This window comes from Piliocolobus tephrosceles, unplaced genomic scaffold (assembly GCF_002776525.5).
Source record: "Piliocolobus tephrosceles isolate RC106 unplaced genomic scaffold, ASM277652v3 unscaffolded_23305, whole genome shotgun sequence".
Lineage (NCBI taxonomy): Eukaryota > Metazoa > Chordata > Mammalia > Primates > Cercopithecidae > Piliocolobus > Piliocolobus tephrosceles.
In genome coordinates, this window is record NW_022305761.1 from 1 (window position 1) to 13035 (window position 13035).

A 13035-nucleotide genomic window follows, 5' to 3' on the forward strand; every position below is an offset into this window, starting at 1 on the left:
GGCTAATTTTTGTATTTTTGTATTTTTTTTTTTTTTTAAGTAGAGACAAGGTTTCACCCTGTTGGCCAGCCTGGTCCCAAACTCCGGACCTCAAGTGATCCACCCGCTTCAGCCTCCCAAAGTGCTGGGATTACAGGCGTGAGCCACCGCGCCCAGCCAAATCACCCCACCTTTAGGGTCTCAGTTTTCACACCTCTAAAATAGCCATATCTTGAAGGGCAAGTAGGGCAATGTCAGTTCCATAAGGGCTGAGGTCCCGTCTGTTTTCATGCATTAATTCAATGTCATTAAGCACCTACTACGCACCAGCCACTATGCAAGGTGCTAGAGGCACAGCAGTAAATACAAGAGATGCAGTGCAATCCCTGTTTTCACAAAGCTTACATCTCAGAAATCAAAATAGTTAAATCCCAAGAAATGTACCGTGAGGGAATAACAAAATACCTTCTAATATTTATGGCTGGGCACAGTGGCTCACACCTATAGTCCTAGCTACTTGGGAGTCTGAGGCAGGATTGCTTGAGCCCAGGAGTTTGAGGCTGCAGTGAGCTATGATTGCACCACTGTACTCTAGCCTGGGTGACAGAGTGAGACCCTATCTCTAAATAAATAAATAAATATTTAAAAAATATTTAAGGCCAGGCATGGTGGCTCACACCTATAATCTTAGCAGTTTGGGAAGCTGAGGCAGGAGGATCACTTGACGCCAGGAGTTCAAGACCAGCCTGAGCAACAAAGCAAGACCTTATGTCTACAAAAATAAAAATAAAAATATTAGCCAGGCATGGTGGCGTGTTCCTGTAGTTTCAGCTACTCAGGTGGCTGAGATGGGAGGATCACTTGAGCCCAGGATTTTGAGGCTGCAGTGAGCTATGATTGCGCCATTCTATTCCAGCCTGGATGACAGAGACCCTGTCTCTAAAAGAAATTTTTAGGCCAAGCATGGTGGCTCATGCCTGCAAAAACAATTTTTTTTTTTTTTTGAGACGGAGTCTCGCTCTGTCGCCCAGGCTGGAGTGCAGTGGCCGGATCTCAGCTCACTGCAAGCTCCGCCTCCTGGGTTTATGCCATTCTCCTGCCTCAGTCTCCCGAGTAGCTGGGACTACAGGCGCCCGCCACCTCGCCCGGCTAGCTTTTTGTATTTTTTTAGTAGAGACAGGGTTTCACTGTGTTAGCCAGCATGGTCTCGATCTCCTGACCTTGTGATCCGCCCATCTCGGCCTCCCAAAGTGCTGGGATTACAGGCTTGAGCCACCGCGCCTGGCCAAAAAAAAAAAAAAACAATTTTTTAAATTAAAATATTTACTTAGTGCTTCCTCTTTGCCAGGTACTGATCCTATAGGGTACTATATTTTGCAGATGAGGAAACTGAAGGACAGAGCAGTGATTAGCTAAGGTCACATGGTCAAGGAGCAGCGGAAATAGGATTCAACACCCCAGTAGTGTGCCTCCAGAGTTCTTCCCTAGAAATCATGACCAAGGAATAAGCTAGTGACATGATAGAAAAGGGAGTCAGAGAGGTATTAAATATTCTCCTTTAGTGACATTTAAGCTGAGACCTGAAAGATGAGCAGGAAGTAGGCATGTGGAATCGGGGAGTAAGATTTTCCAGCAGATGGCCGGGCGCGGTGGCTCAAGCCTGTAATCCCAGCACTTTGGGAGGCCGAGACGGGTGGATCACGAGGTCAGGAGTTCGAGACCATCCTGGCTAACACGGTGAAACCCCATCTCTACTAAAAAATACAAAAAAAAAACTAGCCGGGCGAGGTGGCGGGCGCCTGTAGTCCCAGCTACTCAGGAGGCTGAGGCAGGAGAATGGCGTAAACCCGGGAGGTGGAGCTTGCAGTGAGCTGAGATCCGGCCACTGCACTCCAGCCTGGGCGACAGAGCGAGACTCCGTCTCAAAAAAAAAAAAAAAAAGATTTTCCAGCAGAAGAAATAGGAAGTGCAAAGGCCCTGAGGCAGAAAAATCAGTGAGTGCAGTGCCTGGTGGGCCAGCAGGAAAGTGAGCAGGACTAAGGTAGAGAAACAGCTTGGGCCGGAAGGCTAGGGTGAGGATTTCAGATTTTACTCTAATTGCAGGGGAAGCCTTTAAATGGTTTAAGTTGGGGATCAACATGATCTGATTTGTTTTTAAAAGATCATGCTGTTTGCTGTGTAAAATAAATGGACTAAAAGGGAGCAAGAAGGGAATGAAGGAGACCAGTTAGGAGATTACCACCGTAATCCCAGCTGAGAGGGGATGGTGCCAGGAATGCTGGCAAGGGCTGGGATGGGGGATGGGTTTGAGTTTTATTTGGAGGTGAACGAAAGGACTTATATATGGATTAGTGTGGGGATGACAGAATGCCCTCTGGCTTTGTGGATGAAGCAGCTGGGTGGATTAGGGTACCCTTGTCTGAAATGGGAAAAACCGAGAAACAGCAGATCTGGCTGAGAAATCAAGGTCAAGAATTTTTGGGCCCGGGCACAGTGGCTCACACCTGTAATCCCTATACTTTGGGAGGCCAAGGCAGGAGGATTGCTTGAGCCCAGGAGTTCCAGACTAGCCTGGGCAACAGAGTGAGACCCTATCTCTACAAAGATAATTTTTTTTTCACCAGTTGTCAAATGATCCTTTATTAAAAGATTTTCCTTTGTGCTTCTTGAGTAACTGGGTAGCCGGGAGCAGTGGCTCACGCCTGTAATCTCAGCACTTTGGGAGGCTGAGGTGGGCAGATCACGAGGTCAGGAGATAGAGACCACAGTGAAACCCCGTCTCTACTAAAAAAATGCAAAAAAATTAGCCGGGCTCGGTGGCAGGCACCTGTAGCCCCAGCTACTCAGGAGGCTGAAGCAGGAGAATGGCGTGATCCTGGGAGGCGGAGCTTGTAGTGAGCCGAGATCACGCCACTGCCCTCCAGCCTGGGCGATAGAGCGAGACTCTGTCTCAAAAAAAACAAAACAGGTAGCTAGGCATTCCACAGCACCACTGTTGATGTCATCCATGATGTCATGAGGGTGGCGGCCATCAACATTACAGCCCACAGACTGGGCAGTCCCCGAGATCTCTTTAATGGTTCCAGAGAGGTCTCTGGCTAAAGATTGGTGCTGCATCTGTTGAGTAATGTTGAAGATCTCATCAAACGTGATATTCCCACGGTGTTTAATGTTTTTCTGTTTCTTTCTGTCTCTTGGTGGTTCCTTGAGGGCTTTGATGATCAGGGCAGAGGCAGAAGGCACCACCTCAATCTGGGCCTGTGTGTTCTGACTGGTCAGTTTCACTGTAATCCTCAGGCCCTTCCAGTCACCCTTTGCCTTGGCAATGTCATCACCAACTTTTTTGGAGACAGACCCAAGGGGCCGATCTTGGGGGCCAGCACAGAAGTGGCACCAACTTCACCCCTGGTGCACCTCAGGTATATGACTTTGATCTCACTGGGGTCGAACTTCAGCAGCACTGGGAAGGCGGCTGATGTCAGATGAACCTAGATTCTGGACGACCGAAGAAAGTTGCACCTTGGCCTCCTCCAAGCTGAAAGTACAATTTTTTTTTTTTTGAGACGAAGTCTCACTTTGCTGCCCAGGCTGGGGTGCAGTGGTGAAATCTTGGCTTCCTGCAACCTCTGCCTCTTGGATTCAAGTGATTCTGCCTCAGCCTCCTGAGCACCTGGGATTACAGGTGCATGCTGCCATGCCCGGCTATTTTTTGTATTTTTGTGGAGACGGGATTTCACCATGTTGGCCAGGCTAGTCTAGAACTCCTGATCTCAAGAAATCTGCTTGCCTTGGCCTCCCAAAGTGCTGGGATTACAGGCGTGAGCCACTGTGTCTGACCTCTACAAAATCTTTTTTTTTTTTTTTTTTTTTTTTGAGATGGAGTTTCGCTCTTGTTGCCCAAGCTGGAGTGCAATGGCATCATCTCAAAGCTCACTGCAACCTTTGCCTCCCGGGTTCAAGTGATTATCCTGCCTCAGCCTCCCGAGTAGCTGGGATTATAGACGCATGCCACCATGCCGGGCTGATTTTTTGTATTTTTAGTAGAAACAGATTTCACCATGTTAGCCAGGCTGGTCTTGAACTCTTGACCTCAGGTGATCCACTGCTTTGGCCTCCCAAAGTGCTGGGGTTAACAGGCATGAACCATCGTGCCTGTCCAAAACAAAAAAAATTTTTTTAATTAGCCGGGTGTGGTGGCACGCTCCTGTAGTCCCAGCTACTAGGGAGGCTGAGGGAGGAGGATTGTTTGAGCCTGGGAGGTTGGTACTGCAGTGATGTATGTTGGTGCAACTGCACTTTAGCAGGGTGACAGAGTAAGACCCCCTTCCCCCAAAAAAATAAATAAAAGAAGTTGAAATGAAAAAGAAAGCACAACAGCCTGGCTCTCCAGCAAGTTCATTCCTGCCACAAGCCTTTATTAAGCACTTACTGTGTGCAGACACTGCTCCAAGTGCTGGGGATGTAGCAGTGATCAAGGCAAGCAAGACCCCTGCCCTGGCTGGGCGCGGTGGCTCAAGCCTGTAATCCCAGCACTTTGGGAGGCCGAGACGGGCGGATCACGAGGTCAGGAGATCGAGACCATCCTGGCTAACACAGTGAAACCCCGTCTCTACTAAAAATACAAAAAACTTAGCCAGGCATGGTGGTGGGCACCTGTAGTCCCAGCTACTCGCGAGGCTGAGGCAGGAGAATGGCGTAAACCCGGGAGGCTGCACTCCAGCCTGGGAGACAGAGCGAGACTCCGTCTCAAAAAAAAAAAAAAACTAAAAAAAAAAAAAGACCCCTGCCCTCTGAGTACTCTCAAGCCAGGGCAAGAGAGGAAGGCCACAGAGTCAACACAAATAAGGTCATTTGTGCTATGAAGGAAGTTAACAGTGAAGTGTAGGGAATAACCAGGGAAATCTACGGTAGAAAGGGAAGTCAAGGATGATGGAGTAGGCAGCTGTGGCTTCTGTCTTGCCAGCATCATTTGTACTACTTTTGGTAACAGTGACTTTATATTTTGTGGGGAACCATCTCTCCTACATGCTCAGTGCTTGTTTTTTGTCTTTAGGAATGGGCCCATCTTTAGGAATGGGCTTGTGACCCTGGGCCTGGCCAATGAAACTCAATACTGGGATGTTTGCAGAAACTGTTGGGAAAGAGAAACTCTTTATTTGAGATTTTTTTTTTTTTTTTTTTTGAGACGGAGTTCAAGCAACTCCCTGCCTCATCCTCCTGAGTAGCTAGGATTACAGGCATCCGCCACCATGCCCGGCTAATTTTTGTATTTTTAGTAGAGACGGGGTTTCACCATCTTGGCCAGGCTGGTCTTGAACTCCTGACCTCATGATCCACCCACCTTGGCCTCCCAAAGTGCTGGGATTACAGGCGTGACCTACCACGCCTGGTCACTTGGGAATTTTTGACCAAATAGATTATAAACATGGAGATGCAGGCAGCCATCTTGCCATCACAAGAAAAGTGCCTGCCTGAGGATGCGCCTGCCTGGCAGGAGAGCACAGAAACAAACAGAAACCAGACGAGTGGTAAAATCACTTGAGCACCTGATATCAGCAGTACCTGAAGGTAGTTCTACCCTTGGACTTTTTAGTTAAATGAGCCAATAAATTCTGAAGGATGCAAGGGAGCCAGGCCAGGGAGTGCCACGAAGGAGCAACCCAGGGAGAAGGAACAGAAAGTGCAAAGACTTTGCAGGAGAGAGTTTGGCTCATTTGTGGAATGCAAAGTCAGCACATAAAGCAGGAACACAACGCTCTGTGCTGATGGAATGAGAAGGGACAGAGCTACAGGAAGAGAGTTCCATCTCCAGCAAAATGGAAGAAGAGGGGTGCAGAGAAACCCCTCCTCATATATAGCACTTAAAAAAATTATGGATATGTTGCAAAATTATCTTTTGTAAGGCATTGATGATGTCCTGAAGTCCTGTCCTGGGCAGGCCTATGCCAACCTACCCCCAAAATCTGAAGAAGCTAAAAGGCTGAAGAAAAAGACTGAGCCGGGCATGGTGGCACAGCACTTTGGGAGGCTGAGGTGGGTGGAGCACCTGAGGTCAGGAGTTCGAGACCAACCTGGCCAACGTAGTGAAACCCCATCTCTACTAAAAATACAAAAAATTAGCCGGGTGTGGTGGTGGGCACCTGTAATCCCAGCTACTAGGGAGGCTGAGGCAGGAGAATCGCTTGAACCTGGGAAGCGGAGGTTACAATGAGCCAAGATTGCACCATTGTACTCCAGCCTGGGCAACAAGAGCAAAAATCCGTCTCAAAAAGAAAATTAAAAAAAAAAAAGGAAGAAAGAAAAAGGCTGACAGATCCAGTTTTTCAGAAAGAAACATATAATAGGGACTTACAAACAGAAGTTATGCTCGTTTCTTGGGGAACATTACCCCGACCCAGGGCTTATCTACCATAGGGAAACAGTATACACAATTCTGAAGAGATGACAACTGAAGTATGAAAACACCAAGGTTGTTTTGACTTAAGGGCAGGATTTATGGTAAGTATCTATGCTTACACAAAGAACTGGAAATCTTGGAGGCCTTCCCGGAACTAGGGTTAATCAGAAGTCAACATGACAGATTAGCATCCAAGATGGAGTTGCTTTGGCCTCCACAATGCACTGACCATGAAGTAAGGGAAAAAATTAACGGAAATAATAAGAAAGGGCCACTCCTCTTCAGTAAATGAGCCGTACAGCTGGCGTTTGTCCCAAGGGCACCTGTTGATCCCCGAGGCCTAGATCAGTCAAACTTTGTTTTCCTTCACCTCATGATTTGGCATTTTACAACAGGACTCAATATACAGACTAAAGTTTCACAAGCCATACTCACCCCAATTATGTGTGGGGCACACTGATATTTCTTTGCCAATCTATTCTATGCCATTCTGTTTTCTTTTTGAAATGGAGTCTCACTCTGTTGTCCAGGCTGGAGTGCAGTGGCACCATTTCGGCTCACTGCAACCTCTGCCTCCCAGATTCCAGGGATTCTTCTGCCTCAGCCTCCTAAGTAGCTGGGACTACAGGCACACGCCACCACACCCGGCTAATTTTTGTATTTTTCGTAGAGACGGGGTTTCACCACGTTGGTCAGGCTGATCTTGAACTCCTAACTTCAGGTAATCAGCCCACCTCGACCTCCCAAAGTGCTGGGATTACAGGTGTGAGCCACCGTGCCCAGTTTATATTTTCTTTTTCTTTTTTGTTTTAAATGCACCAGGCCGGGCGCAGTGGCTCACGCCTATAATCCCAGCACTTTGGGAGGCCGAGGCTGGCGGATCACCTGAAGTTGGGAGTTCAAGACCAGCCTGACCAACATGGAGAAACCCCGTCTCTACTAAAAATACAAAATTAGTCGGGTGTGGTGGCGCATGCCTGTAATCCCAGCTACTTGGGAGGCTGAGGCAGGAGAATCGCTTGAACCTAGGAGGTGAAGGTTGCGATGAGCCAAGATCGTGCCATTGCACTCCAGCTGGGCAACAAGAGTGAAACTCCGTCTTAAAAAAAAAAAAAAAAGGGTGCAGGTTGAGTTCCATTGAATGATGCAGTACCAAGAGTTGTATTCTATTTGGGGAGTGGAAGCCAAGTTGCAATCACCATTGCAATCAGAAAGCATTCAGAAGAAAGAGGCCACTTGGGGCTCCAGCATTGTGTTGGATTTCTTTTCTAGGGAGTGCAATTTTAGACATGTTGAGTTTGAAATGCCTTTTAGATATTCAAGCAGAGATTTCAAGTGGGCAGTTGAAATTGTCTCGAGCTCAGGGGAGGGGATGAGGCTGAAGATATGAATTTGGAATGATCACATAGCTAGCACTGAACTGGACGAGATGACTGTGAGATGAGAGGAGAGGACCAAGGGCTGAGCCTTGGGCTGATAGGAAGCTGCCAGTGAGAAGAAGTGGCCACAACCTTTGCCCTTTTTTCTCTACTTTTCTCCATCTTGCTGTTAGAAACTCAGATTTGGTGAATGCCATCAAGAACCTTAGGAACAAGCAGGGGCCTGTCCCTAGGAATGATGGAACAGTTAGCTGCTGGCCTCGGATTAGACTCCAGCTGAATCCAATTCCTAACTGATAGAGTAACGATATTGAGCAACCTCTGTCAAAATTGATCAAGACAAAGAAAGGGAGGTGGCACAAATAAACAATGTTAGGCTTCAGGAAAGGGACTTAACTATAGTTGTTGCTGAGATTTAAAAGATAATAGGGCCAGGCATGGTGGTTCACGCCTGTGATCCCAGCACTTTGGGAGGCTGAGGTGCGCAGATCACCTGAGGTCAGGAGTTCTAGACCAGCTTGGCTGAGGCGTGAGAATCACTTGAGCCCTGGAGGTGGAGGTTGTGGTGAGCCAAGATGGTGCCACTGCACTCCCACCTGGGCGACAGAATGAGATCCTGTCTCCAAAAAAAAAAAAAAAAAAAAGGGACGGGCGCGGTGGCTCAAGCCTGTAATCCCAGCACTTTGGGAGGCCGAGACGGGCGGATCACGAGGTCAGGAGATCGAGACCATCCTGGCTAATACGGTGAAACCCCGACTCTAATAGAAAATACAAAAAACTAGCCGGGCGACGAGGCGGGCGCCTGTAGTCCCAGCTACTCGGGAGGCTGAGACAGGAGAATGGCGTGAACCCGGGAGGCGGAGCTTGCAGTGAGCTGAGATCCGGCCACTGCACGCCAGCCTGGGCGGCAGAGCAAGACTCCGTCTCAAAAAAAAAAAACAAAAACAAATAAAAGATAATAGGGCCAGGCATGGTGGTTCACGCCTGTGATCCCAGCACTTTGGGAGGCTGAGGTGCGCAGATCACCTGAGGTCAGGAGTTCTAGACCAGCTTGGCTGAGGCGTGAGAATCACTTGAGCCCTGGAGGTGGAGGTTGTGGTAAGCCAAGATGGTGCCACTGCACTCCCACCTGGGCGACAGAATGAGATCCTGTCTCCAAAAAAAAAAAAAAAAAAAGGGACGGGCGTGGTGGCTCATGCCTGTAATCCCAGCACTTTGGGAGGCCAAGGCAGGCAGATCACGAGGTCAGGAGGTCAAGACCATCCTGGCTAACAGTGTGAAACCCTATCTCTACTAAAAATACAAAAAATTAGCTGGACATGGTGGTACGTGCCTGTAGTCCCAGCTTCTTGGGAGGCTGAGGCAGGAGAATCACTTGAACCCGGGAGGCAGAGGTTGCAGTGAGCTGAGATCGTGCCATTGCACTCCAGCCTGGATGACAGAGTGAGATTCCATCTCAGAAAAAAACAACAACAACAACAATAACAAAAACAAGGCCCTTCGGTCTGGTTACCAGGCTGCTCTGGTCACCTGACCCACCTGACCCCATCAGGACAGGGGCTGTGCCATTTGATGCCAGCTGTGCATGGAACATGGAATCTTTGCTTCTCTGGGAGCCGTGTGGGATCCCACCTTCTGAATGGCACTCATCCCCTTGAACTCAGGCCCTGGATCCCTTCCCTGGAACTGGGGAACCTAACTGCCACCCCTGCCCAAGAGGCTGGGGAAGGAGCTTCTTCCCTCAGCATCTGGTCTCTGGGTCTGGAGACTGGTTCCTCAGCATCCTACAGCCATGCAGCTGGGACCAGCCTAGCAATCCCTCTTGGGCCTGGAAGCTTCAGGCTCAGCCAGAGAGCCTGCTGAGGTGGGAGTGGGAGGATCTCAGCATCCCCACCCCTAGGTGGTGGGGGGGCGGCAGCCAGCCAGAGCTGGAGCTTCAACGTACATGAGCAGGAGGGACCTGATCCAGAATCTTTGTATTTTTTATTTTTTATTTTTCTGAGATGGAGTCTCACTGCAACATTCAGGCTGGAGTGTAATGGCACAATCTCAGCTCACTGCACCCTCCACCACCTGGGTTCAAGCGATTCTCCTGCCTCAGCCTCCTGAGCCGAGGGATTACAGGTACCTGCCACTATACCCAGCTACTTTTTGTTTGTTTGTTTGTTTGTTTGTTTTTTTGAGGCGGAGTCTCGCTCTGTCGCCCTGACTGGAGTGCAGTGGCCGGATCTCAGCTCACTGCAAGCTCCGCCTCCCGGGTTTAGGCCATTCTCCTGCCTCAGCCTCCCGAGTAGCTGGGACTACAGGCGCCCGCCACCTCGCCCGGCTAGTTTTTGTATTTTTAGTAGAGACGGGGTTTCACCGTGTTAGCCAGGATGGTCTCGATCTCCTGACCTCGTGATCCACCCGCCTTGGCCTCCCAAAGTGCTGGGATTACAGGCTTGAGCCACTGCGCCCGGCCTACTTTTTGTATTTTTAGTAGAGATGGGGTTTCACCATATTGGCCAGACTGGTTTTGAACTCCTAACCTCGAGAGATCTGCCCGCTCTGCCTCCCAAAGCACTGGGATTACAGGCGTGAGCCATCGGACCCGGCTGAAGGGTCTTGTTCATATCTGGTTCTGTAACATCTCTGGGCCTTGGCCAAACTCTAGGGGCTATCATAGGTTAAGAGAACTCAACGATGATGGAGACTGGATTTCGCACCAACCAGGTAGAATGAGGACTCTAAGTGCGTTTTTAAAAATAGCCCGTTTCTTGAATACCTCAGGACCTCCCCTTTTTCTCCCTCCATCCCTTCCATTCTCCTCTTCCCATTTCTGAGGACACAGCAGCCACCCCCACCCCTGCCCCCAGACATGCTGGGAGGAAGGGACAGCAGGGCTCAGGCTGTGATCGAATGTGGGGCTGTGTGGGGAAAAGAAAGAGAGATCAGCCTGTTACTGTGTCTATATAGAAGGAAGTAGACATAAGAGACTCCATTTAGTTCTGTATTTGAGATGCTGTTAATCTGTGACCCTACCCCCAACTTCGTCCTTGCAAGAGACATGTGGTGTGGTGACCCAAGGTTAGAAGGATTTTGGGCTGTGCAGAATGTGATTTGTTAAACAAGTGCCTAAAGGCTGCTTGTGGTTAAAGGTCATCACCATTCTCTTAAATCTCAAGAAAGAGAAAAACATTTGTCTCCTGCCCCTCCCTGGGCAATGGTACATCTCGGGGTAAAACCCATTGTGTGCTTTGTTTACTGAGTAAGGAGAAAACCACCTTTAGGAATAAGGTGGGGCTTGCTGGAGCAATATTGCTAAAAGGTTTATGGAGATGTTCGCATATGCATCTCAAGGCAGAGCATTTTCCTTTAAACTTATTCATGTTACAGGGATTTTTGTTCATATGTCTTACTGCTGATTTCCTCCCTACAATGATCCTATTTTCTAGCCACTCCCTTATCTTTTTTATGGTAAAGATAATTGTCAATAAATACTAAGGGAACTCAGAGGCCTGTGCCAGTGTGGGTCCTCTGTAAGCACAGCACTCGTCCCCTGAGCCCCGCTTTTCTTTCTCTATATTTTGTCTCTGTGTCTTTATTTCTTTTCTCAAGTCTCTCGTTTCACCTAACGAGAAGCACCCACAGGTGTGGAGGGGCAGGCCACCCCTTCATCTGGTGCCCAACGTGGAAGCTTTTCTCTAAGGTGAAGGTACGCTGGAGCGTGGTCATTGAGGACAAGTCGACGAGAGACTCCCGAGTACGTCTACAGTCAGCCTTGTGGTAAGCTTGTGCGCTCGGAAGAACCTAGGGTAACAATGGGGCAAACTAAAAGTAAATATGCCTCTTATCGCAGCTTTATAAAAATTCTCTTAAAAAGAGGGGGAGTTAAAGTGTCTACCAAAAATCTAATTACGCTCTTTCAAACAATAGAACAGTTTTGTCCATGGTTTCCAGAACAGGGAACTTTAGATCTAAAAGATTGGGAAAAAATTGGCAAAGAATTAAAACAAGCAAGTAGGGAAGGTAAAATCATCCCACTTACAGTATGGAATGATTGGGTCATTATTAAAGTAGCTTTAGAACCATTGCAAACAGAAGAAGATAGCGTTCCAGTTTCCGATGTCCCTAAAAGCTGTGCAGTAGATTGTGAAAAAGATGCAGGGATAGAATCCCGGAAAGGAAAGGAAAGTTCACACGGTAAATGTGTAGCAGAGCCGGTAATGGCTCGGTCAACACAAAATGTTGACAATAATCAATTACAGGAGGTAATATATCCTGAAACGTTAAAATTAGAGGAAAAAGATCCAGAATTAGCAGAGCCATCAGAGTCTAAACCACGATGGCCAACTCCTCTTACAACAGCTCAGATGCCTGCAACCTTAGAACCTCAAATGCAGGTTAAACAAGTACAAACTCCAAAAGAAGATCAAATAGAGAAAGATAGAGTCTCTGCCATGGAAATGCCAATCCGAATACAGTGTCCACAATATCAGCAGGTAGAAAATAAGATCCAGCCGCCAGTAGCCTATCAATACTGGCCGCCAGCTGAACTGCAGTATCGGCAGCCCCCAGAAAATCTGTATGGACAGCCAGGAACATTTCCAGTGCCACAGGGCAGGGCGCCATATCCTCAGCCACCCACCATGAGACTTAATCCTACAGCACCGCCTAGTACACAGGGTAGTGCAATACATAAAATTATTGATGAGGCAAGAAAACAGGGAGATATTGAGGCGTGGCAATTCCCAGTAATATTAGAAGCAAGACCACCTAGAGAAGGGGCCCAAGAGGGAGAGCCTCCCGTGGCTGAAGCCAGATATCAGTCCTTTTCTATAAAAATGCTAAAAGAAATGAAAGAAGGAGTAAAACAGTATGGACCCAATTCTCCTTACATGAGGACATTATTAGATTCCATTGCTCATGGACATAGACTCATTCCTTATGATTGGGAGATTTTGGCAAAATCATCACTCTCACCCTCTCAATTTTTACAATTTAAGACTTGGTGGATTGATGGGGCACAAGTGCAGGTCCGAAGAAATAGGACTGCCAATCCTCCAATTAACATAGATGCAGATCAACTATTAGGGATAGGTCAGAATTGGAGCACTGTTGACCAACAAGCAATAATGCCAAATGAGGCCATTGAGCAAATCAGGGCTATCTGCCTTAGGGCCTGGGAGAAAATCCAAGACCCAGGAACCGCCTGCCCTTCCTTTAATACAGTAAGACAAGGCTCTAAAGAGCCCTACCCTGATTTTGTAGCAAGACTTCAAGATGCTGCTCAAAAGTCAA

General features: G+C 48.1%; 1 pseudogene; it reads right to left on the reverse strand.

Annotated features, from left to right (window-relative positions):
* Positions 1 to 2945: 2945 nt before the first annotated feature.
* Positions 2946 to 3518, reverse strand: LOC111533659 (annotated as a pseudogene).
* Positions 3519 to 13035: the final 9517 nt, after the last annotated feature.